The sequence below is a fragment of the Strix uralensis genome, chromosome 5, assembly GCF_047716275.1.
Source record: "Strix uralensis isolate ZFMK-TIS-50842 chromosome 5, bStrUra1, whole genome shotgun sequence".
Lineage (NCBI taxonomy): Eukaryota > Metazoa > Chordata > Aves > Strigiformes > Strigidae > Strix > Strix uralensis.
In genome coordinates this window covers 42,137,323-42,164,155 of record NC_133976.1, presented here as the reverse complement: position 1 = coordinate 42,164,155, position 26,833 = coordinate 42,137,323, and positions in this window count along the sequence as shown.

The following is a 26,833-nucleotide window of genomic DNA, read 5'->3' as shown; positions in this document are numbered from 1 at the left end:
ACATCAGCCACTGAAGATTGTCTGTGGTTTCAGAGGGAGCAGAGAGAACCTAATTACTTCTGCTCCTCCTTCGGGAGTGCAGTGAGTCCAAAAGGTCTCTCCAGCTGCAACTGCTTTTTGCAACAATGGGATAATAACATGTTAGAGTGAAACACACAGTACGGCAAGAAGAAAAGTGCTTCTGTACTTCCTGCCTCTGGAGAAAGTCATCCCTATTCAAATATATATTGCTATGTAAATATTAGCTGCCACCAACAACATTGTGATGTACACTGAAAATATCAGGAACGGATGCTACTGTGCATGTAGAAATTGTATTTTAAACTATTCTAATCTGTGCATTTTATTGTCATGTTTTCAAATAAGTTAAGAAATAACACAAATCAGAAGATTTCATGTAAAATTCAGTCAGAAGACTGCATAAGAATTTGATATCAAAATTGGAATCAGAGTTGTTACCCTCCCCACAGAGAGCTTGAAAAACTGCAGATTGTGAGGAACAGACAATTTAACAGTGAACTTTTGTTGTGTGTTCTCCCAAACACACATTTGCTTTCTCCCAAGATGGCTTAATAGCTTTTGCCTAAATGTGTCTGCATGCATAAGGCTAAGAAAAGAAAATATTAACCAGAAAGGTTTTTTTAGAACATAATGAACATAGGAAAACAGGTGCTAGAAGGAAGGTCCTTCTCCAGCTTGTAAAACCACTTCAGTTTCAGTTTGTGTTGGCTGCTGTGAAGCAACAGTAATCATATCATTTATGATGTTAATTCTAATGCTTATAGTAGCAGGTGTAATAAGATCACAGTACTTGCTGCCTCCTTATTAGGTACTTTGGTGAAAAGCTTAGACCTCAGGCAACACCTGTTAAAATGTGAAGCATACCGTCCATGTACCAGGTAATTACGGTGCTCTGTCTTTATGAGAGCACCAGGGCATATTTTATCTAATACTAATTTTAAAAATCCATTCTCACATACACAGTTTCTCAAGGGCTTCATTCTAAACCCATGAAGAGAAACCAGTAGAAAGAAACAGAAACATCAGTATCACCCTCTGGGTAAGAATTCAGATCCCACTCACCCAGGGTCTAAAGGGGCCCTGCAAGAAGATGTTGCAAAGAAAAGTTCAAAGACCTCTAAGTAGGCAAATTTAAGGTTAATTTGCTGCCGCACAAGTCTCCTGATCAAAAATAACTAAAGGTGGGCTTCAAGCTTCAAGCATGAGGTTTAATAACACTTCCACATAATTTTAGTTAGCATTAACAAGGATAATGGGATATTCTTCTTATCGACAAACCTGTCAAATTGCATTGAAATCCTATTAATTCCTGGCCTCAGTTGCTTCCCCTGGCCATAATTTACACTGCATAAATACATGCTATATATGTAAAAGACTGATTTCAAAAAGATAGAATCTTCCTTGAATTTTCTCATTTCCAAGATCCAACATATACTCTCATCACATAAATCTGTATTTCCATTCCTTATTAATCCCTCTAACAGCTCCCTTCATCTCCCCTGCTTATTTGATTTGTAATTAATTAATCACTAATATTCTTCATTCCCCTTCTTATGGAGACATTTTGATGAATTGGTAATTTGACATTGCATGGAGATTATTTTCAGCTGTCAACAACTACTTCATAAACTATTTAGAGTCTCAGTCACCTAGTTTGACAGCACAGCACTGAAAGCTGTTTCTTGTCTCATTTTCTCTCACAGCAAAACTGTAACTTCCAAAGGAGGCAAGATATTGGATGTGTTATTCATTATCACCTGATAATTACAGGCTAATTACATTCTTTGAATGATTTTTTTTCTTATAATGACAGATAGGAAAATATTGATTGCAGTTTTCCTCAGCATGCAGGGACAACAGTATGAAAAACTTGTGGTTTCATCACCTAGTCATGGCACACAACCAAAAGAAAAGCTCAATATTGATACCAATTCTCTAAATGCATCTGACTAATCTTTTCTAATCCTTTTTCAGTTTAATTTTCTAGCTAAGTGGCTCTGAGATATTAAGCTGGGACATGAAAATCGTGGGAATATCTCTGAGAAAAAAAATAATGCATTTTATGCTGACACTGCATTTTATACAATACCACAAAATAACAAAAAAAGAGAACATTTTCTCTGAAGAGTACACATCTGAAAGGCATATAAAACTGTAGTGAGATTTTTATTTAAAGCTGCAGACTCCCAGAGCCATAGTTCTCTTCTGTTTCTCAATGTGGAAAGTTGAGGACCATGGCTTTCACTGCAACTTCTCTTCACATTGACTAATCCTGAAATGTTTGTAACTTTTCCCACTTCAGTGCATATGGGGCATGATGTTTGAAGACCATTTACCAGGCAGTGCCAATGGGAAGCCTACCATTTTTTAAGCCCAAATCCCTTTTACACATGAACTCTGGAGGAACTGGAAACATACTATGAAGTTACACTCCTGCTTAAGGTGTTGATTCCTATTGTGCATGCTGTGTGTTACAAAACTCTCATTAGATGTTCTGTATTAGCTTCTTGATTCAGATCAAGACTGTTCACTGGATTGGAACAGTCAACGCCACTTCCCACCCCTGGGCTCACATCATGGACAGGTATAAAGCACACAGAACAGACCCCTTTTGACCAAAACTAAGCCAAAATGATGATCTTCCATGGCACATGGAATATCAGGTCCTCAGCCAATAACTGTTTTACCATGCACATTCTGTAGAACCACTGTGCCCTACCTGCTGATGTAGACATCCTCTGACCATGTCCTTAAACAACAAGACTCTAGCTGTGTAGTTAGTCTTTACAAAAAATAAAATTAAAAGGGCTTTTTAAGTATTTACTTTCAACTGCTCACAAAATGACAAGTAACAAAAGAAAAGCAACAATGTTATTTGTTCTGTATTGTTTACAGGGTTAAGGTCTATCTCAAAGTGACAATTTTATATTGCAGTATTCCCAGCAGAGATATTAATATAAGGTTTCCACCTTAAAAGACAAATAAACCACAGGTTGTCTTTTGACCAGATTCAAATGGGAAAACATACATCTAATTACTACCTTCAACAGAGATCCCAGAAGCAGCTTTAAGTGAAAAAGGAATGTGATTGCAAATTTTCTTGACAATGAATGAATATATGTTTCCTTATTAGGGCAAAGAAATGATTGCAGTTAATCCTGCATATATTTCTCTTTATACTTCTCTCTTTTTGTGTCTGTACTTTTACATTGCAAGCAGGTTATTTCAAAGAAAGATTTAGTGAGTTCAGGGTGTGGAAAGATAAGGAAACTGATGAAACTGCAGTCTAAAAAGCCCCTTAATATTCTCTAGATGCCGAATATACACACTGAATAAAAATAGTGAAAACATGACCTTGTGTTAGGAAGACTTTCAGGTCACAGGAACCCACTCAGAGGAAAAGGAAAAAATAAAGAGTGGTTTTCCTTTACTCATCGGAGCACAACTGGGCTAATAATAACATTATGTGATTAGTAATATAGTTTGCTATAGACATAAATCAGTATGCACTGCTGAATAGCTACCCAATGGTTGGAGGATTTCATTAGCAAGGACACCATTGTTGTCCCACTGTTATAGTCATGCTTCAAACCACAGAGGATTTGAAAAAAGCCTTCTTAGGACCCTGTAAGGGTCACTGTAAATTCTTTGATCAAAAAAATAGTCTAAGTATTATGATAAATGGAGTTTTCAAGGCTAAATTCCTCACTGATCTCTCCTCCTTTTGTATATGGTGTCTTTGATCCCTGTCAATGCAGAACCTGACCATTTGAGACAGAAGGAAAATAATATATTCAACAATATCCCTAAAGGGGTAAAGAAGATAACTCTTTCTTCCTTTTTAATTTCCTTTTTATTCTAAACTATCCTCTTGAAATGATTCATTTATAACATGACAATCCAGACCAGACTGCTGGTTTAATATAGAGTAGATTTAGAGTGGAGTGTTTTCTGACTTTAGCTATAAAATCTGTATATTCAGATAGCCATAAGTAAAGATAGTGAGGGTGACCTGGTTCATTAGTTTTTCTTTTCCTTTTGTAACAGAATTAAATTTCGAAATAAAATCTCTGCTTTATTTTAGCTAATATTTGCTTGTCAGAGGAAATGTCACTTTTTATATTTTATCCTCTGCTCTTCACTTCTAATTATCTGGGCTCTAACTCTTGTGCATCAAATTATGATAATGAAAATATACTCAACTACAAAACCCTTAACAAATCACAGACATAGCTAGCATTAGTATCAACACTGATTAAAAGCTAAAATCTGTTTCCAAGAATTGATACTTCTACATAACTTGTCATTTGGGCCTGGTATAACTTTGCAATATTTTAACTGTATTAAATAAAGGATAAATGAAGACCCTCAAAGGAAAATACATAACTAACTGGAGCAGTGTGGGAACACTTCTTGAAGGTGTTAACAGTCCTCTTTAAAAGTATGTATCTCCATTATTTATGCCAAACTATGTCTATTGGATGAATAAACTGATGGAAGTTGCTTCTGGTACCAGCTGCTGTTGTTCATAAATTAATTCCCTAAAAAAATTTTTGGTTGCCCATACATACAAAATGATTTGAAATGAGGCAAAAAAAACCCCTAATTTAATCTTGAAAAAAAGGATTTAGAAAGTTGCTGTTTTCTAAGCACAGATCTAAGAAGGAGCATTCACTGTGCAAAATGAAATCAAACCAGCTACCCAAGGAATCAGGAGGAGAAAAACCCTGTCCTCACTGCCACCCCTTTAGTTCTTTAGCTTTTTTTGTTACTGCACATACAAGTATGTGACAATGACGTTCCTGTATTTTCATGAAATAAGAACTGTCTGAAATTGAGTGTCAAATGAGGAGGTGCTGGAACAAATTGGAAAATTAAATGCTGACTAGTCACTAGGACTGGAAAATCTTAAATTAAGAGTTCTGAAGAAATTTAAGAATGAAATAGATGAGCTGCTGGCAAGAATATATAATGCCTGAGAGTCAACTGCTCTATACAATGTCTGGAATTCAGCAAATATTTTGCCTAGCTTTAATATAGCTACAACAGTTATGTTTGGCATTTGCTATTCCCATAACCTAGCTTCAGTTCCAGAGTGAAAACTGTGTGAAAGGACAGTAAAAGATACCTTAAGAAATGCATCAAAGAGTAAAAATTAAACATACAACTACAGTAGCTTCCATGAAGAAGAAGGCTTGTACTTCATTGTTCTTTTAGAATTTGTGAGTGTGACAACAGCATAGAGGATAAAGGAGAAACAATATCTTTTATTGTTTCTTTTGAAAAGCTTTTGACAAATTTTCTCAAAAGATACTATTAAGGAAATCAGCTGTAAAGCACCGTCAAGGTTTAAAACTGGCCAAGACAAAACTAAACATTTACAAACAAATGATGGGCTTTCAAGATGAAAATTTATACTGGTGTGCTTCTGAGACAGCTGAACTAGCCTGCACTGTAGATCTGTAAAATGTCTGTATAGTAAAATGACTAAATTTTCACATGTTCTGCACTATTTAAATTAGCTTTAAAGGGAATTAATATATTTTTCAACTGTTACACAGAACTTACTTGAATTACCAGAATAATTCCTCATCTTCCTTATTTGCATCCTTGCCTCATCTCCTCACATACATTAGTCAAAGATGTGAGATGGTATATGCCAGACTCCTGCCATGTACCGATACATTTCCATTATTTCATTTTATTGCTTGGTACAATGTAATCCGGTGTGAGACTAAACCAAACACAATACCATACAGGAAACCTAGGGTCCAATGCAAAACTCCTAGAAGACTAGGAAATGGAGAAACTTGATAAGTCAAACCCTGCCAGATGTCTAGGCAAGTGCTCAGATGCTATAAGAAATCTCATGTATACTATAACTCATTTCTATGAGTATTGATCCATATTTACATTTATCAGACCTAAAAATTTTAACTAAAAGTCAGTAGCTGTTGTCTCTATGACTGTATGTTCCCTTCTCTGACACCCTTCTCTTCTTTCTATGCTTACTACTTGTTCACTTGTTAAGCATGGTCTTGATATCAACTTCATCCTGAAGATCCATCTTCAAGAGAGAACTCCATTAATTTTCATGTGGCTATTCCTGGGCAGAGGACTAGTGTCAATGATAAAGTTTGGTTTGTAAGCACTCTGTCTCTTATCACAGATTTATACAGGAACAAGAACAGTAGAAATTATTGTAGTATAAATATAATGTGAATCAAGGAAAATATGCTTCAGTTGTAATCTAAAAAAAAAAGTTTTCTACCAGTCACTTTCTATATTTGTTCACATTTCAGTATATGTTATTCCCCCTTGACTATTTTGTTGTGAAGCTGAAAGTGCAGTACGTGGCACCTTTGGCAAAGGAGCTAAAATTCGAGGGCTAGCACTAGATTTAAGTTTCTGCTCCTGGAGCTGAATAGTACTGCAACTGTTACAGAAAGAATTCAGTCTCAAAAAGCCGGAGCACTGTTGAGAATACATATCATATGAACTGTTTTACAATAACTGCTATAATATGCTTTCCAGACCTAGGAAGCACTTTATTTTGCTTAATGGACATCTGAACATCAAGTTCAGAATTTATCAAAATGCTTGTACAATGGAAATAAACTTATGCTTTGGAGCGACTCTGTGAACTATTTGTATTAAGATATTTGATTCCCTTATGCCAGTACAAATAGCTTTCTGCCATTCTCTTAAGGCAAAGATTGTGCCAAAGACATTAATTGTCCTTTGTGATGCACGTTACAAGATCAGATGCAACTTGACTTATGGTTTGAGTATCACTTTGATTTGCCTCTCATGTTTTTCTCCTTTTGATGCACATTTTCATACTTTAGCTTCACTTTTTTCTTACATTTCATAAATAAAAGGTGCAAGCGCTCATATTTCTTGACGTGTTTTTTAGAGAGGTACCTACAGCATAGGTCAAAGGTTATATCCAAACACTAGATCCCAAAACCAGCCTGGGCATCTATCTTCCATTTAGGCATCTAATCCTAATTTATAACTTCAAAACTGTTAATTGGCTTTTCCACAGCCACAGAAAGGCTGCCAGACATTGCAGTTTATACCAGATGCTTACCTACATATCACAGCAAGGTTGCTCACAGGGAGTGTGCAGTACTCTAATTACCATGCTTGGTATCACCACCCACTTGCTGTCTCATTTAATACTTAAGTAGCTGAATCAAAGAGAAATAGATTCAATGGTACTCTGTCCACCTCTCTGAAACGCCCTGTAAAGGAATCCTTGGTGTAGTCTCTGGCAGGGTCAGATATCTGCACTGAAACTCCTACTCAGAATGAGAGCACAAATCTCCCATTTCTTTTCCTCTAATTCCTTGCATTCCTCCTTTGTGTGAGTTTCCTGCCTACTTCCAGTAAATAGTTTACATTTGTAAATTTTAAGCAAAGCTCTGGAAGCTATAACATTTAAGCTCCACAGTGTCTCCTCCAATCCGACCCCTCAGTATTGATTTCCCAGGTCAATGCTTTTGTCACATTTTTGGTGCCAGTCTGAGGTGCCGAGCTCCTGGTATGTGACAGGAGGGATACAGAGATGCCTGGCTCCAGACCATAGATTCTCTTAAACCCTCTTCACAGGCCACAGTGGTGTTTTGGTGAGGAGCTTATGCCAAATCTGCCAGGCTGTACCTGTTATTGCCTTCCCAGCTGGCCAAATCCAACTGCCTGCTGGACCTCCCAGGGCTAATTTCCTTCTTGTCCCAACATCCCTGTAAGCAAAACCACACATTAAAGGTTTGCCTGGGATGCAGTCAGGAGGCACCTAGACTGCAAGCTTGGCCCTAGAAGCCATGAGATGCTGCCAGGTCCCAAAGTACAGACATAGCCTGCATGCATACACAGACAACTCCCATCACCCTCTTAATTAAGCTTCTTATTACTGTACTATCTTTTTTTTTTTTTTCCTCTGTAACTTAACAGCAACTTAAAAGACATCCTTTACTTTGTCTGGGTTCTGTTTAACTCTCATCGATAGGAAATTGTAGTAGCTGGACTGTCGGGAAATGTAAACTGGGAAAAATGCTCTGAAGCCAGAAGGAATCTGTCAGTTTTCACCTGCAGAGGAAGCAATTTTTCATCTCTAGTCCCTCCATTATCCATCAGTATACAGGTAAGGTAATTATGCATTTTGTGTCTAATGTCTCAGTGTTATTTATAACAAGGATTTCCAGGAAGAAAAAGAATCCATCTTCCGTAACTCTGGGAAGCTCCGCTCAATGTTGAACTGGGATAGCCCACTTCTTTTTCACTCTCTGGCCCAATTTTACATATTTTACTAATCCTTCTTAATTTAAATTTACTTCAGGCTAACACGGGAAATTCTATTAGTTTAGCTCATGGTCTTCTGCCTTTCTTTTTTGTATTTCATTTTTCACACATCTTAACATTTCTCTTAAAGGATACTTCAGATGCTAGAAAAAATTTATAGACAAACTAGGGGTTTCAGCTCAAATATGGGTTACATAGACATTTTCTGCATGTTCTGGTATAAATGCAAATGCAGTAGGATTTCAGATTACACAGACTCTGTTCCTGTGGGTGGTGAAGACTATGGACTATTCTCTGCAGAAACAGTGGATTAACTCTTTCCTTGAACAGACAGGAATGTTTACATTTTTGATTAAAAAATCCCTCCTTTTCATTCTTTTAATGTTACTGCCCACACTAGGAAGAGGTTGAAGACAAATGACAGGGATAACAGGTAAATAAGGTGAGATCGAGTACTTGTTTGTAAAGCAGGGATGAAGATGTGGATGCCTGAAGCATTTGAGGCTGGCCATATATATACTAAAGAGAATATAGAAGAAAAATACAGACACACAAAAGAAATGGTGCATTGAAAAACAAGTGGACCTTGGGTGGGGTGAATGTCCCAATTCTTATATTTTGCTGCCACCTTATAAACACTCACTGAAGCAATAGATGAAAACAGTTGGTGTTTTCCATTCCCTGACAATGAATTCTTCACCCCCTGCTCCTAAGGGATGGCACCCTACTGGCATAGGAGATGTAATTTTCACCAACAGAGGTAAATTAGTCCCTGCAGCTTGCCCTTTATATGCTATATATGATTTACTTAGGTTTTATTAACTAGAATAGCAGTTATTACAGCTTGATAATGTTCACTGCCAAAAACAGAACGTCTCACAGCAGTGGAACTGTTGGAACACAGATCTACAATCATTTCATCTCTTAAGCTTTACTCTGTTGTTAATATTTTGACCAGAGAGACTATTTCTCTAAAATTTAGGAAAGGTTTGATGGACTCAGCAATCTAATTACAATGGTGCAACAAAATATGTGTTTTTTCACGTGACTTCTAGGCTGCAGGTGGCATTGTACCTCTCAAAAGACAACCAGGAATTGATATTTTTCACAAAGCTCATTTCTATTCCAATCCGTACCACCCTAACTCAGCAGTTTTAATTGGCTTTCCATCTGCAGAATATAGACTTTTCTTCCTACCCTGCCAAGCCTGGACTATGAACAACCTCCTTCATTAATGTCAGTTGCCATTCAGAGCTACAGGTGACATTGATTAATTGTCCAATTAGTTTAATTATAAGAAGGAAAAGGTGTGCAAAGCAACAAATGTATCAGGAATGTTTAATGTACAGTAGACATGTAGCCAAATAAGAATATAAAGAGTTTTACAAATCAGTAGAAGCAGAGGAGGTGTTAATTTTTTTTTCATTTTTTTTGTTCATCACTCAGAACATATAAAAGAAGTTACCACAGACCTCTTCAACCTCTTTAGAATAGTTTTGGGAAAATATTGCAAGCGTTGTTCACTTCTGAAAAATCTCACCACCACAATACAAAGTGTATATTTTAAAATTATTTTTGAGTTATAAACTGTCATGGAGATGCCCAATTTTAGTGTCTTATCTATTTTTTTCTTTAAATTTTTATGATCTTTATGTCCTTTAAAAGATTGTGATGTTCCTTTAATAACACTGCAGGAAATAGAGAATCTGTGATTTTCTCTATTTTGTTGATAATTATAAACAGGAGGTAGTCACAGCTCAGAGATTTGTTTGTGTCTTGCACTAGGTTTTTTTAAACTTTGATGGAAAAAGCAAAGCTATTATCCATGGTAAGAAAATGCCACCTAAGAAGAATCTAAAATTCTTCCAATTAACTCAAGTAATTAGAAATTGGAAAATCTCCAGTGAACTTCTCATACTCAATCTAAACTAAAAAATAAGCACAGAAGCTAGTGGTGCTCAAAAAGGTGTAAAGAAACAGAACCGACAGCGCCCACTGACAACAAGACCATACAGATGTGTTCCTGGCACTATCTGCTAAGCAGAGAAGAGAGCTCTACACAACCCCCATATGGCACAGCAATAACTGCAGTACCATATGTTTGCACTGCTAAACACTCAACACACCATGTTTTTAAAGCAACACACTGTGCACATCATCGGGGTTCAGCCTTGTGTAACTTATGCGGATCATACTGCTCAGTAGTGAATACAGAATAATAACTGCGTGGGCAGCGTTATGTATAAGAGTTTATATGGTATAAATTTCTGGTAGCTTCAGTGAGCAGGGATGTGAAAAAGCTGTGACAGGACCCCTCATCCTCTTTTCAGTTCGGGCCCATATCAGCAGGCGATTCCACAGTGCTTACACCCACATCACAAAAAGCGTAAAAAGTGCGCCACCACCTGAAATTCAGCTAAGGAGTAGCAGAGGATCTGCGGATCTGGCTTACCTCCCAAGTCAAAAACCAAATCCTAAAGAAGTAACCCATCTCACCCCAGAAGCAGTTTCCACTGTAACATCTTCCCACGAGGCATCCTACTTGTACTCCCTTTGAATCACCCTATGGTGATGCCTTGATCACTCTGAAGCTGACAGCAGAGTTGAGTCAGGGGCTCATACATTAACTTCAAATGCATTGGCTCAAAATCTGCTAGTCATATTTCCACTGCCATTTGGGCTGTGTAGAGCCCAGTCCTATGCAATGCAAGATGTCTCTTGCCCTTAAACTTCTGGAACCCAGAATGCTCAGCACTTCCAAAGATATGTTATAAAAGTTATTTTGCCCAGCTGCCTAGCTGTTAATCATATATATATAAAAATACATTTATATGTATATATTTAAAAAAAAAAAAGAAGTTGTATTTAGAATCAATGTGGTCACTATGACAAATTATTTGATAGGAAGAGTCTGAAATTGTTTGAATATACTGTTTGATTTTGAATCAGTAAACTGGCCAGTGAATTAATCAGAAGGGGAATTGTCTGTCTTTCAAACGTACTGCCCATTTATGTCAAAACTATGAATATACTAAGTAGAATGTTTTATAGTGTATAGAGAGGTAAAATATAAAACCAAATCTAGGAGAAATGAGAAAATTCATTGTATTTTACACTACCTTGTGTTGGTTTTATATAGTTTTTTTTATTTTCTGATTTAAAATTCAAAAGTATATTCTAACATGTAATTGAATTGCCAGTATATCTGTTTATTTGATTTCTACATTCTTATCCAGAACACTTATATGTAATGGTTTTACTGCAAAAGGTCATTGAAAACAGCATCTGATTCTCTTCACAAACACAGAGATAATTGTGTTAGGTTCAAATTAACCATGTCATGGTAATATTTGATCAAAATTATAACAATTCCCCTTTAAAAAATTATGCAAATATGATAGATTTTTCTTACTAAGTTCTGTGAGCATTTTAGATTAAATTTCCTATAATCTAAATGTTTGATGGAAATAGTTTTCTTAAAAATTGAGGGTGAAATCTTGAACACAGTCTAAAGCATTTGTTGAGCATCTAGGTTCTCAGTAAAAGATTAAGTATCCAAGAATGGGATCCAAGAAATTTCACCAGTGATTGAAGAGAATACATACTTCAGCACATAAAAAATTCTGCCTTTAAGTCATTACAGGCTGAAAGAACAACCCTTTTTGGATTCGCATGCTTCAACAACCTTCTTCAGTAAGTATGCTAATCTGATCTTCCCCATAATGATCTGGACAGAGCTTGCTCTTTTAAAATGTGAATGCTGGAAGTGGACATGCTACTAGCCCTACCCCTCCTATATCCTAACCTGTTTAATACATAATTCTTCCACCTTAGCCAGAAAAGGATGAAGCATATCCTTCTGAGGAGTATCTTAGTCCCCAACCTGTAGACCAGATTTGGGGTAGAACTTTTTGTCACTGTACTTTCAATTATATCAGCATGTGCCAAGGAACACAAAAAGCTCTGAGCTGCTGAGAGAAAGGAGGATGGACATGAGTGATGAGTAATAGTTAGGGCCATCGCATGGGGATGGAAAAGATGATTCTTTGGGTTTAGATTTCAGGCGCCTTTAACAGGTCATGATCCAGTATCTTGGTTGACAGTGATGTAAAGCATAGTAAAGAAACATATAAAGGTGTCAGATTAACTAGCTGAATTTTAAGACTTAAACTTTTATAAAGTAAGATTTTAAGGAGACCTCAGCAGGACTTACCTATTTTAAACAGTACATTTTAGAGTTCTACTCTGCACAGCCAAACAAAATATAAGAACAATTCACTTGTCAAGTGAAGTGACCTTGAATACCCTTTCTGAACCTTATATACTGTGCTTTGAACTTAAATATAAGGAAAAATTACTGACTATAGTGTTCTAGCACACAAGGGAAACTTTCTAAGTATTATGAGAAGAACTTAATTTGGCATCCCTACCAAATACACCCTGGAAAAAAAGAACATGTCATTTAAAGAAGAACAGTGCAAATCCTTTCTGCCCATTCCTATACACTCTCCACATACAAGGGATAATTATCTTAGGGAGGAAAACGCAGCATAAAACAGCTAGAGCTAATGAGGAAGGAAGTTGACAGAAGCCATAAAGAAAAATGAAATTATTTAAGTGTTACATCCAGATCACCTAGTAACTGAGACAATGCCAGCTATTTAAAAACAGTACCAGAGTAATGTAACTGCAGTTTCAAATTGTCCATCCAGCATGTTCTTGCTACACAGTTTCCCAGAACTGAACAATCAGATCTTTGAAGATGCAATGACAGCAAAACAATGTTGGTTCATCTTTACGTTTCATTTCTGGGGATTGAGATGGAGGCAAAGATGATGAAGACAGGAGGTTATAGGTTATACTGACAGGAGAAAAACCCAGCAACAATCATATTACCATTATTTCTTTTTCTTCATTGAATCTCTGCCCATCCAGAAGCTAAAACTGTCCTCTCTTCCAAACTGGGTTTGAGAGGAAAAGACAAAAAATAAGACATATGTCCATATGACTTACCATACATCTTAAAACTCTCTGTTCTCCATATTTCCTGATACCTTCTTTGTGTGGCTCAGTATTTTCACCTGTAATCCACAAAACAAATTAACAAATATAGAATCCTTTTACTGAAGTTCCCAAATAGCAAGGCCTGAAGGGGATATATAGTAAATAGTGACCAGACAAAATCACTCTGTGTTGGATTGATTGAAAAAAAGTCCAGTTAGCAGTGAGTACCCATGGTTGTGCTGTCATTTACAGGGATCTCAGTGGGCTGGAGAAATGGGCCAAGAGGAACATGATCAAGTTCATCAATGGGAAATGCAAAGCCCTGCACCTGAGGAGGAATAAACCCAGGCCCCAGCACAAGCTGGGGGCTGACAAGCTGGAAAGCAGCTTTACAGAAAAGGATCTGGACATCCTGGTGGGCAACAAGCTGACCATGAGCCAGCAACATGTCCTTGTGGCAAAGAAGGACAACAGCTTCCTCGGCTGCATTGGGAAGGGAGTTCCCAGCAGGTTGAGGAAAGTGATCCTTCCCCTTTATTCAGCACTGGTGAGGCCACACCTGAAGTTCTGTGTCCAGTTCTGGGCTCCTCGCTGCAAGAGAGACATGGAGAGAGTCCAACAAAGGGCCACTAAGATGTTTAAGGGACTGGAGCATCTCTCCTATGAGGAAAGGTTGAGAGATCTGGGATTGTTCAATCTGAAGAGGAGAAAGCTCAGGGGGATCTTGCTGATGTGTGTAAATACGTGACTGAGGCAGGGAGAAAACAGGGCAGAGCTGGACAGAGCTCAGTGGTGTCCGGTGACAAGAGGCAACGGGCACAAACTGAAACAGGAAATTCCATTTAAAGGTAATAAAACACTGCATTTTACTATAAGGGTTGTCAACACTGCAGTAGGTTGTGTAATCTCCATTCTTAGAGGTACTCAAGACCCAACTGGACATGGTCCTGAGCAATCTGCAGTAGTTGACCTTCCTCTGATCAGGGTCTTTGGACTGTATGATCTTCACAGGCACTTTCCAGCCTCAGCTATTTGGTGACGATGTGATTCTATGAAGTGAATAGAAATCTGATCATCAGGGTCTTTATGAAGCAGACAAAGGAATACCAAACTCCTCTAGATGAAAGTTAAAGCTAGATGAAGTCAGACCGAAACTGAAGCATGTTCCTATTTCAATTGTAATGAGAACATAGTCTGTGTTATATACACAGAGGAAGTAACCACAGTCATCTTTTCTGGTCAGGCTGTTTCTGATGGGCTTCTACTCAGCATGAGGACCAAACACAGCACTTCAATCAATATAAGATAGCCCTCTGCCTCTCCTCCCCCCCGCCCCATCATGAGTCCACAGAGGAAATTCACTGAGTGTAACTAAAAGGATGCAAATTAAAAATAGCATTTATGGTTCATTAAAAATCACTTATGTTAACATCTAAGCTTGAATGTGGCCAAATATCCTCTGACTTCCAGGCTGTTTAGAACTCATTTTGTTCTCAACTTCCTTATCTGTAATAATGATGTGGGGTAAGATCAGAAGAAGAAACATGAGCATCAGCTTTCTACTGCTTCACCTCTAAATCTTGGTGGATCTTGCTTGCATGACGGGAGTCTGAGAGAACAACATCTACACCAGTTGTCAGAGTTGTCTGCTCCACACACGCCATACATCCAAAATACACCATTGTAATGCATTTTTTCCTGCTCACTCATTTAGCAGCTGGGGTATTTCTACACTATACTGCTGCAGTAAGTAACACTGAAACTTTCACTGTTTTTAGAGTTCTTCAGAGAACTATATGAATTGGAGGTAGTTAGTTACCTTTATACTTGTTGGCTGACATTTTTCTTTTACGTATTCCTTATGGTAATGTGGTTGATTAAATACAGGGTCAGAGCCTCAAATGTTATAAATCAGTACTGGTGAAGTGATCTAGCTCAGGATTTCTGGCCAGAACACCAGAAGTCCTAAAGTCATACTTTTCTTTGACATATTACACCTATGTAGCCACTGAATTCAGTGAAGTTACCTCTTATTTATAGCATTGTAAGACCAGAATTTGCTCTATTATTTATAAAAAATGTTTCATATTTATGGATCCCATATGTGATGAAAAGTTAGTTTTCCCACCAGGGGAAAAAAGATGACAAATAAAGAATGTTTGTGCATAACACATGCAGCTGAATGCGATATACTGGCTATTAGAAAAGCTTTTCAATTGGTCAATTCTACTATTAACAAATACAATATTTAGAAAATGGAGAGAGGATTAAAAATATTGCAAGGAGATATTGTTATAAATGTAATCTCTGTCTTGTAAAATATTGGGAACGATAACATGTTTCACGCAGTGTTGGTCTTTTTTTCCGGTGTGTTAATGACCTCCTTGAATTATCACCTTCAGCTTTGCCACCAACCTTTAAGTATACTGAGTCATTAATGACTCAGGACTACCATGTTAATAGAATATTCACACGTTTTAAATAACCCAAACAGGCATTAAACAAAAGTAAACATTTTCATGCTTGAAGTCTACACTCCTCTAATAAGAAACGAGCAAGTAGTTTGAGCTAGGCATTTTGCATTTCTAGCTTGGCAGTTGTCAAGTTTCAATCTAAAGATAAGGCAGGAATCATTCCCCACAGACCTCTATACCCAGCCTACACGAGGCAGTGAAACCCAGGGGCATCTCACTGCCTTGCAGGAGGAGAGGCTCGTGGCATCATCCCTGTAAGGGCACAGTGGCACTCAGGCTGAGAGAGGGACAAAGAAGCAGTCTGCAGAAAAGGGTAACGCAGCAGACAGATGCAGAGAGTCTCCGGAGCCAGGCAGCTAAATGCTAGACATGAAGATGCACCAAATATAATCCTACCTTCACAAGTGTGGGTTTAAGAGGTTAACTGTTTTGGCACACAGCTTCTGTTATGTATCTGCTATCTGCCATTAACATAAACGGAAATGAAGTGCACCTCTGAAAATACTGTGTAGATAACCCTAAAACTGTAAACCTAAACCTGCCTCCATGACTCCTTTCCCATCATTATCACCTACCATACTTGCCAGTTTGGCTGTTCTCGTATGAAAACTACCCTTTCATTGTAACAACAGGTTACAAATTTCATCGATGACACAGTCCAAACTTTAACACCAGTGTTATACAGGAATAAAGTTTAAGATATTTGAAAAGCAACCTTCCGATGTCTTATTTTTACCTAATTGATATTCTGCCCAATTTATTCCAGATTGGATTATCTGCTTGGTCTTGAACTGAATATCAGCAAACGATGTTAAAGTTGTGGCCAGGAAAAAGAACTAAGAAAAAGGATTTGATAAGAATAGGAATTGGAATACAACTCTGACATATCTACTTAAGCTAAACTCAGTTTTCTGTGAGAAGTAATCAGTTTGTTGTACATTAAAAAAAAAAAAAAAAAAAAAAAAGGAAAGGAAAGAAAAGAAAAGAAAAGAAAATTAAAAAGCTGTGGGGAACATTTTGAAAAAAAATTCACTGTAAATTCTGATATTTACTTTAATTTCTCTGAACTAAACATTCAACTAGGAAATAGTAGCAGACTCAGAATCAATATTTCTATGAATCCAAAATAATGTGACATATTAGTTCTGAGTAAGATAGATGAGATATTTGTTGAGAGATAGCATTTAAAATTAAGGACCAGAAGTGATTATTTTTCTTAATTGCGAATATGCTCTGAAGCTTATTACAACCAAATGGTACACCAGGATTAACTGATCCAAATAATCAAGAGGTAATCACATAGATGATAAGTGGTATATTAAAATATAATTTTAATTGTGGTCTGCTCTCTTGAATTACTTGATAATAAATGAAGTTTAGATACATTCATTTTGTGTACAATATTTTAAATTTTCTCTCAGTGCGAGATGGTGCTTGGTGCCTATTATCTAAATCTTCTCACTACTCCCCAAAACATATAACTGATGAACAAAATTTTTTATGCTGTTTATTCAGAATAGGAAGGTAGCATTTAAAAATATACCTTAAAAAAAACATTTAGCATGCGTTGCCATCATCTTCTCTGCACATTTTCCTATCTGGCCTTGAATGAAAGGTTTTTGGAGTTCTGCACATACCCCAGTGTGCTCCATAGGTCAGGCTCTGCAATGACACCATCACCCTGGGACAAGGCAGAACACTGGCAGAAGAGGACTTGAATCCATGTTTATTCACCTCCAAAATGTCTAATGCTATGAGGGTAGCACAGGACATGTCGCTCTGTCAGAGAATATAACATAAGACTTAGAAAATTTGGGGTGTCCTCAGGAGGTTTTTCCCTGTGCTCTGTTCTGAGATGTGTTGACACAGTTCTACCATAAGAGCAGCGTGCACAACTGCTAGAGCCCTGGGGAGGGGACATGTCATCTTGCATCATGGGTTACCTCTGTGCTGCTGTGAACTGTGTGTGAACTCTGACACTGACATAAATGTTACTAAAATATTAATTGTGGATTATATATATGAACATGTTAATATTTGATATATACTAAAATATTAATATATTAATATTATATATTATATGAGTTTCAATATAAAGTCTGTAATGCTGTAAGTGAGCATTATCAGACAAGAAAATAAAGATACTGTCCCAGAAGTATTGATAGAGGAGGGAAAAAGCAAGAAGAAATAACCACCAGAGGAAAAGAAATACCTCACTCGACTCTGTTGAAAGGACTTTTGAGTTGCCAGACTCAAATGACTATTGAAAATAGCCACGTAAATATGAAGGATATATAAGATTTTTAGTCCTACTTAATCAATATCTTGCAATTATGAAGTTTAGCCCAACTAGCTAGGTTGCCTAGATGTTGGTTATGAGTTATTTCACTCACATTTAGTTACTTCTTTGATTTTCTCTCCATTTTCCATTACTTGTGTCAAATAAACTCTGTTTTATTTAATGTAATTGTACTTGGTGCCTGTTTAATAAAAGAACGTCCACTGGCAGGAGGTTACTGAGCAAGGAGAGCTGCTCCAGGACTGCGAGAAAGGTGTTTTGGTGGTTAAGGATACCAATTAAACTCGGACACCAGAGGGGGTGTATTTTACTGGGGATAACTAAATAATGTAACAGAGTAATACAGAAAACCTACAGTAAAAAAAGACAGAATAGTGCACTTAAAGTAAACAAATAGGAAAATACAGGGTAATGCATCAAATCATTACTACCTGAGAGAGTGAACAGTGATTAAGAAAGATACATCACCACTTGCATACGTTACCATCATCCAGATCCGCAGTCGCTGGGGAGCCCCGGTTACAGCGAGGATTTGGAGAGCCTGTCCCGGCAAGTGGGAAATCCTACGTGGTGCGTCCACCCGTAGGTGAGGCATCCGAAGTCGCTGTGAGCGGGTCCAGCCTTATATACCCAAAACTCAGCAAGCCAGAATAGCTGGCACCTTTGTTTTCAGCGGAACATCTGGTTTCACTCTCTCATTAGATTCCCCCAGAGCCTGGCCAGGAGAAGCTAAGGGGGTTTCCCTGCTTATCTAATTTATTTATGTTCTTTATAGAACAAGGCCACACATCTGGTCCCAAGGCTGGACAGCTGGCTTCATGGCTTTGTTAACTTGCCCCTACACAAAAAAGAAGAAAGATACACTCAGGATAGACATGTTTTCATTACATTCATCATCAGTAATGAATATATGATATCTAAGCTACATCTTTCATTAATGAGCATACATATTTCACTAATGACTACATCCTAAGTTAGCAGCTTCGGCTCGGGGCCTGTTGTTCAGGCTTCAATACTTCAACACTTTAGCACTTTTTACATCAGAATAGGTGGTTTGTTATAACTTAGTACAATACCTACTAGCACAATGGTTATCAGTTATAAAATATACAGGATTCGTCTATAGGTCAACTCTGACTTGGACCTGTTGTCCAAGCCTTAGCACTTCAAAAGGCTGGCTGTGGACAATGGTTGCTGGGGGGCGACAGTCAGCTGTGTTGACAGAGAGCTGACAGAGATGGGCTGAGGTGAGAAAGGAAAACCCCATAGATCTGGGAAAAAAACAGACCCAGAGATGTGGAGTTCTTTGTCCATAAACTGATGGGCTGAAAATTTCAGAGCTCAGATGAGTTCACTTCATCACCCGGACTGAATTTGGCCCCAGCTGTAAGCAGATCCTGGCACAAAATACAAACAGAAGAAAACGTACCTTTGACATCACATTAAAAGAAACCAAGTTTAGTCCCTGGCTTTGAGTATTTTATCACACATTAAACATTGCAATGATTCACATACTGCTGCTACTTCTCAGGGCTGCTGCAAACAATTACTAAGATAAATCAATGTGGCTGTTCGGTGAAAAGGAAGCATAAGCCTTGATTATAAACATTAAGCCCCACACTTTCATGGAAAAAGGATTTTGAAAGTGTTTTGCCTAAACACTGATTTTGCAGCGTAATTCTTTTTCTCTCGTTTTGTTTCTCTGTTCTGGAGTGGCTATGCTATCACCATGACTTTCACAGTAGAACCTTGCAGAAATAGGAGCCCTTGTTCCAGATTTAGGCTTCAGTGAGTAAATGAGGCCCTGACTGTATTAATTACATTCACTGGGAAGCTCAACATGCTACCAATGTCTCTGTAATTATTCAGTATGCTGAGTGTTATCGTAGCAGCCATGTGGATCCATTATCATTTTGCTCCTCTAAATGTTGCTGATCTAACCATTAGCATAACTGCAACTCAAGCTTCCAAGGAATAAGTGAAATAATAGTTTAATACCTCGTCTCTTTTTCAATTTTTCATGCTCTCTATCCATAGGCTGTTTCTCTCATAACCATTTTCTAGCTTGTGCATGAGTTTCCATGCCTAAGTTAATTCTTATGATTTATACATGACTTGTATAAGAAGTTAAAACTCCATATAGAAGAAAAAGACAGTTAAATTACCTTGCAAAGATTATTTGTCTGCAAAAAGATCTCTGCCATGCCATTTGGGCATATTTTCAAAGTAATATTAATGTTTTGTGGTTTGTAAAAATTGTACAGACAGGCAAAGAAACAAGCCCAAAAAAGGGAGAAAAACTGGGAAAAACAGGGTTGGACAGCAGTATTTAAGCTATGGATAGATAGCTTATCAATTCTTCATTTTGTTTACTCTTTGTTCACAATGCTTGATTAGTCCCTGACTCACATAATATGGGCTCAGTTGCTGACAGCCTCAATGACTGGCATTTCTCAGCCAGGAGACTAATGAATAGCAAAAATGAATAATTCTTTGCATGTATGGTCATCCTTTTTAGCATTGCTTGTAGGAGTACCTAAAAAAAAAGTCACACATCCCAGAAATATTCAAGCAAACGCAACACCTTACCCATCTAAATGTTCAGAAAAAGAGAATAACAATAGAACATGAAAACTGAAGTGATTGATGTGCTCACGAATACTGTTTTGCAGTATTTATGTAATTCTATTCAGATCCATTCGTTTTACCTAGCATCACTGCGTAGCTACATTTTTAATGAGGTGAGTTCTACACTTGAATCTTTTGTGTCAAAAAATGTTTCAATTAATCTTATTAGTTACTCTAAGAACTAATTTGAAATTATTCTCACTCAGCCATAGTATTATGGAAACACCAAAGACAGAAATCCAAAACACTGTCTATGCAGTTTTGTCAGAAATCCCTTTTTGTCACTTGCTGTTCAGCTACAAAAGTAATCAGAACTAAGAACTGCTGAGGGTCAGCCTTTCCATTTGATTAAAGATTTTGCAGTGAGGGCCAAAATTTCTGCTGGTGTAAACAGCTGTAAATCATTGGTTTGGCTTTGGTGATTACTGTCAGACTTACCTGAATTACCCATCTCCAGCAGGTGAAATATAAACATGCACAAAATTAAAAAATCATTGTTACATAAAACTGCAAAAGGAACTGAAACTGAAATTCTAGTTTTGAACTGGGAGATCCAGTGAGGCTATATATAGTGTATATACATACAGAAAGTGAGAGAGTATATATGTACTGTAATGCATCTTCTATCTGTACATAGATTTATCCTCTTATTTTGTTGAAATTATCTTTTTTTCTCAAGTTACTGAGACAAAAAAATCTTCTTCAACATATCTTGTTCTGCTATCTAAACTGTTATCTAAAAATAGCAGTTATTGAAAAAAGGAAAATTATAGAGAATTAAGATAGCTCATTGCTGCTTTTAAAGGAATTATTAACAGAAGTAAATTAATGAAAAAATATAATTCTTGGCTAAGAACTATTTCCTATTTAACATTTTTTAGACTTAAAACAGGAAAACATTCTGGAACTCCTTTTACTGTAACAACACAACGTTTAAATATCCTCACTGCAGAAAGCATTTTTCTTTTGCTTTTTTTTTTTTGAGAAATATTGAAAAAGAAATCTCAATAGGACATTCATTCCTTTCAGCTCTTCTACCATTTTACCTTCTGGCCTATCTTATTTTATACATATTTCTTTGATGAACCTCTACTTGGGCAATACATGATATAGATCTATTTCTGATAGCACTATAAGGAAAAAGTCCCAATTTTAATTAAAGCTCAGCCAAGCCTCCTGCTAGAATACATGATAGTCAAAAATATTACTGATTTTATTTTCTCTTTGGGAAGCATACTGAGTTTTAAGGACACTGGTCATTTCATGTTTACCCAGAATCTTCACAGCCTGTTATGGCACCAGGCAAATTACTTTTGTTTAAACTGAAACTGAAAATTCTGGAGTTGAATCTGGCAAGGGACATGAAGGGCTACGTGAAGGGCTTCTACAGGTCCATCAGCAGCAAAAAGAAGATGAGGGTCAACATGGGCTTCCTGCTAAATGGAGCTGGGGACCTGTGACAAGGGACATATGCCTGATGGGGGCAGGGAGTAAAGATGGCACCAGGTTCTTTTCAGTGGTGCCCAGTGACAGGACAAGAGGCAATGGGCACAAACTGACACACAGAAAATTTCATTTGAAGATTAGCAGAAATTTTTTCACTCTGAGGGTTGTTAAGCACTTGAACAGGTTTCCCAGAGAGGTTGTGAAGTCTTCATCTTTGGAGATATTCAAACACAGGCTGGAAACAGTCCCGAGCAACCTGCTGTAGCTGATCCTGCTTTGAGCAGGGCATCAGACTAGATGATCACCAGTCTCAGCTGTTGTGTGATTCTGTGAGGTTGTTGCCCTCTGCTCAGGCATTAGGAGAGGTCATTGGAGTGATCCATTATGTAGGTCAAGCAGAACTATTCAGGTTCATTAAATCCCATGTTTACTGACTGTCTTTTACCTTTACTAGAGCTGGACTCTGGCAGCACGGGTGAAAGCAAAGAGCTACAGTCAGTAATACCAGCCTCACTATTTGCAAAATAAACCATTCCTAGCTGTTTATATGTCAAAGGGAACACAGCCTAATGGAACAGAAGCCGATTGAAACTGCTAGGCAGTCAATGTTGTTCCTCTAGTGAGAAATACTGCAGAGGAGTTGAGATCCTGGCTGGTAGGATGAACGGAAAGAGCCAAGAAAGTTGACTCTACCTTTGTGCAACATCTCAAAAACAGGTTAAAATCTATTCCATAAGAAATAATCCTGCTTTTAGAGAGAGACAAGCTATATGATCTAACAGGAATTTCCCATCTCCAGCTCCTTGATTCTTGGATACATAATGTACTATCTATATTGGATAGATAGAATAGCCAAGGGTAGTCAGGCAAAAAATGTAGAAAACAATGCATTTTCCTAAATGCTGTCTTTAAACTGTATTAAAAAAATAAATAAATATCTTTAAATATCTTTCTGAGTGAAGCTTATATGACACATTTGCCTCAGGCTGTATGTGATAGTGGCTAAATTGCCTTCTCTCTCATTTAAGTGGTACAAAAGTAAGAGCAGGAATGATTATTCAGTACGAAAGTAGAAGAAGTAGTGATTTTAATATGCTTCAGCACACCTCATGCCCAATTTCTATAGATGTGCAAGTGGTCTTGAACTGATGAGAAAGAACATGACTGCTACATTAATCATTTGGAGACATACACTAATTTGTAAATGCTTCTCTCCCCTTCAGCTTTCTGACAAGTTTGAGTTTTGCAAATAGAATGGAAAGTGGAACTAAGTGTAACAAGCAAGATAAAGGGAATGTTTTTATTAAATGAATTTTAAAAGAAATATTTCTACACCCACAACTTTTCTTTTACATTCCCTCTGTCTATTTTTCTTATGTTTTTAAAAGTGTATTTTAAAAGGTATTTATCATCCTGGTGGTTAAGCTTCTTTCCTTTCAACACCCTCTTGTCTGTCACTAAAATTTACAGTCTTGATGATACTTTCTGCAGCTGGATTACAGAGATCATTTAGTTTCTTTCTTTCCCTGATGACAACTCAGAAATGAGGAAATAAGATTAAAGGTTCCTCTTACTTTTCACCATTCTATTCTCTTTTTCACCCAGGTAAATGCGATATTAAAAAGCTATCTGTTCGTTACATCAATTCTATGGGTTGAGAGAGTCAGGCAGATGCTTTTCATGCATTCATACATTGCTTTAACTGTTATGAATACAAGCGTTGAAGAGTTTTAGACCAGAATCACTTAACTGTACTCTTGACACACCTGTGCTGATCGACCTGGAGAGCAGACTTTTGATCTACTGGCCTGGTTCCCCTCCTGCCAGAGATGAATCCACCTTATGGTGTCTCAATTGTGCCAGATTGCCTTCCTGGATTCACACGATGGAGATTTGCTTCTTCTAATTGAATCTTTCATTATTCACAAGGATCTCTCTGAGATCATAGTTTTAAATTTCATGTTAATCCTAACTACCAAAAAAAATCAATGTCATCTGTGTGATGAGCTTATACCCCAATTCCCAGGGAAAGAGGCTTGAGGCTTACCAATGAAAGTCTTACAGAATTGAGAAAAACAAGTCCCTTTTCCCAAGTGCTGCCCCAGGACCGTGGCAGCAGGGGATGGCCACTTCCCCGCTGTGCCACGCTCCTTCCTGCACCCATGCTGGCTTTTCCCCTTGGCTGCAGAAATGGTGACGGAGACACCCTGCCTCTCTCTTGGTTTCAGGCTGACAATGCTGGCAGTAGTCAACACCTGAAAGCTAAGAAACAGGCTGAAAAAAATGAGAGGGTGGTTTGTATACTTCCTTCTGTGCAAAAATGTAGTGATGTGGAAGTAATGAAAAGACAAACATGAAATAAAGCTATGGCAGAGGTAGGAAGAAGGGGAACTATAGGTTAAGAAAGACAGACACTTGTAAACTTTGAGGGAGGCAAAGAAATGGAGAAAAAGAGCTACAAAAAGATGGGGAAGAGAAATTTAAAGGTTTCAGTTCTCTTAACCTGAAGATGAACTTTTCTGTCAAAATATTTCACATCTCACTAGGGAAATCTGAAGTTTCACTGAAGATCTTAATCACCCAAACACAGGCAAGTTGAATCTCCTGGTATTGTTATCTGTCAGAAATCCTCAGCAATAGACATGGAGTTGGAATGGTGAAAGTCAAGTCCAGCTAAAATATTCAAAGGACTACAGCAGCTTTTAAAGTTAAATGAATTTCTTGATCCAGAGCCTTGACCCTAAATATACCTTATTGACTTCAGAAGAATAGGTTTTGGTTTATACTTCTAGCCCTGATATCAATATCTGGAATTAATCTGGAACGGATTTGTAGTCTTTCCCTCCTTTTTCTAGTATTCTTTCAAGGCTATGATGCTTGGACAAAAATAGAAATGCTCTTTTGGGAGCACATCCAAACTCTTCTCTGGAGGTTTTGTCACAGAGACAAATGTGCTTTCAATGGTCTCCTTCCAGTTTGTGAATGGTGCTGCTTAGATTTTTTGCTGAAGTATTTGCCAAAAAAAAAACCCATACGTATTCAGTTTTATCTTCCAACCCTCTGTTAAATAATTTTGTCCAGCTTTTTGTTTTGTTAGATCCTCCCTCAAAAAAAAAAAAAAAAAAGTAATTAAATTTTATTTAATGGCTCAACCTGAATTGAAACCAAACAGAATAAAAATAACCGGATTTCTAGTTCACCCCCAGAATCAACAAAGCAGCAAACCAAACAAACAAAAAAACCCTAAGAAAACTCATTATTTTCCCAGCTCTGCCTTTAAGTCTGATATCAGAAATGTTACCACATTGTGTCTGCACTCTGAACAAAACCATACTGTGCTCTAGTTCTGAACATTACCATATGGTTTCAGCAACTGCTTTGGTTCCCGAGCATGGTGCCCTGTGAATTTCCTATGGGACTGGTGGCATGATTTCCCACCTAGGAATGTCATTCAGTGATTTCAAAGCCTTGCTATGTACAATATCATTAACAGGAGGAATGGCATGAATCAACACCATTACAATGAAATTTGTGAGCTGAGCTCCAGAGGGGCTTGTTTCGCAGAAGCTGAATTTCCAGCAAAGCACACACTGCATCCTTAATATACATCAAGCAATGTAGAGATAAAAATAATAAAGAAATGTTTAGATGTTTTAAGTTTAGTAGAACCACATTAAAAATACATTGAATAGAGCTATTCATTCTAAAAAACCCATGATAGATAGCATCAGGTTTTCTCATTTCCATTCATTTTTATGGAAAATGTTAGTAATTTTCCTATTGCATGGTGTTTTCATTATTAAGTCAAAGCACCATGATTGGCTTATTACTGCAGGAAAAGCCAGCATTTGTCTCTGTGATTGCAGTAGCACTGAGAGGTGTCAAAGATGTATGAACATAATACTACCCCTTACTAATGTCCAGCTCAGACATCCATTGTATGACTGCAATTTCTTTCATCTTGTAGTTCTTGAAATTACAAGTGTGAAAACTACCAAGTAAATGAAATAAGAAGGAACAATAGCTGTGAAAATCAGTTTGTTGATTTAGCTGTCCCTTTGCTGTAGATACTGTAAATGGAAAAATCTGTAGTGTAAGTACTGTATGAGTCTCAGCTACAGGAAGAAGAAAATTACCAAAGCCTTTCCTGGTAAGAGGAAGGCTTTCTTTGGTGATTTCTATAGCACCTAATGCCTGGGAAGAGGAGTGTTAGAAATTACTCTTGCCAGTACTATTTGTGATATTGGTTATGGAGCACACTGGCACTGCTCAAGCATTCGTAACATTAGGTGCATTTCACTTTAAGCATTTCACATTTCTTCAGTCATTCGTGTGATGAGCATGCTAGAGCATAATCTCTTTGACTCATTTTTTTTTCATTATTTTTCTTTAATTTAGTGTTTGCATAGCACCTCAGACGCAGCAATGATGAAATCCGGCAATGTCTCCATGCAGAACCGTGACACAGCAGGACTGGCTTCCAGTTAGGAACAAGTACAGATGGTGTCACCCTGAAAAGTGTTTATTTTCTCTCCTTGCCTTTAAATACATACTCACCCTCATACTGGGATGATGAGGTGAGGATTCCCATAACAAATACAGCTTTCACAGGTGATCACAGCAATATATTTCTTACTGCAGTCCCAGAATGAGATGT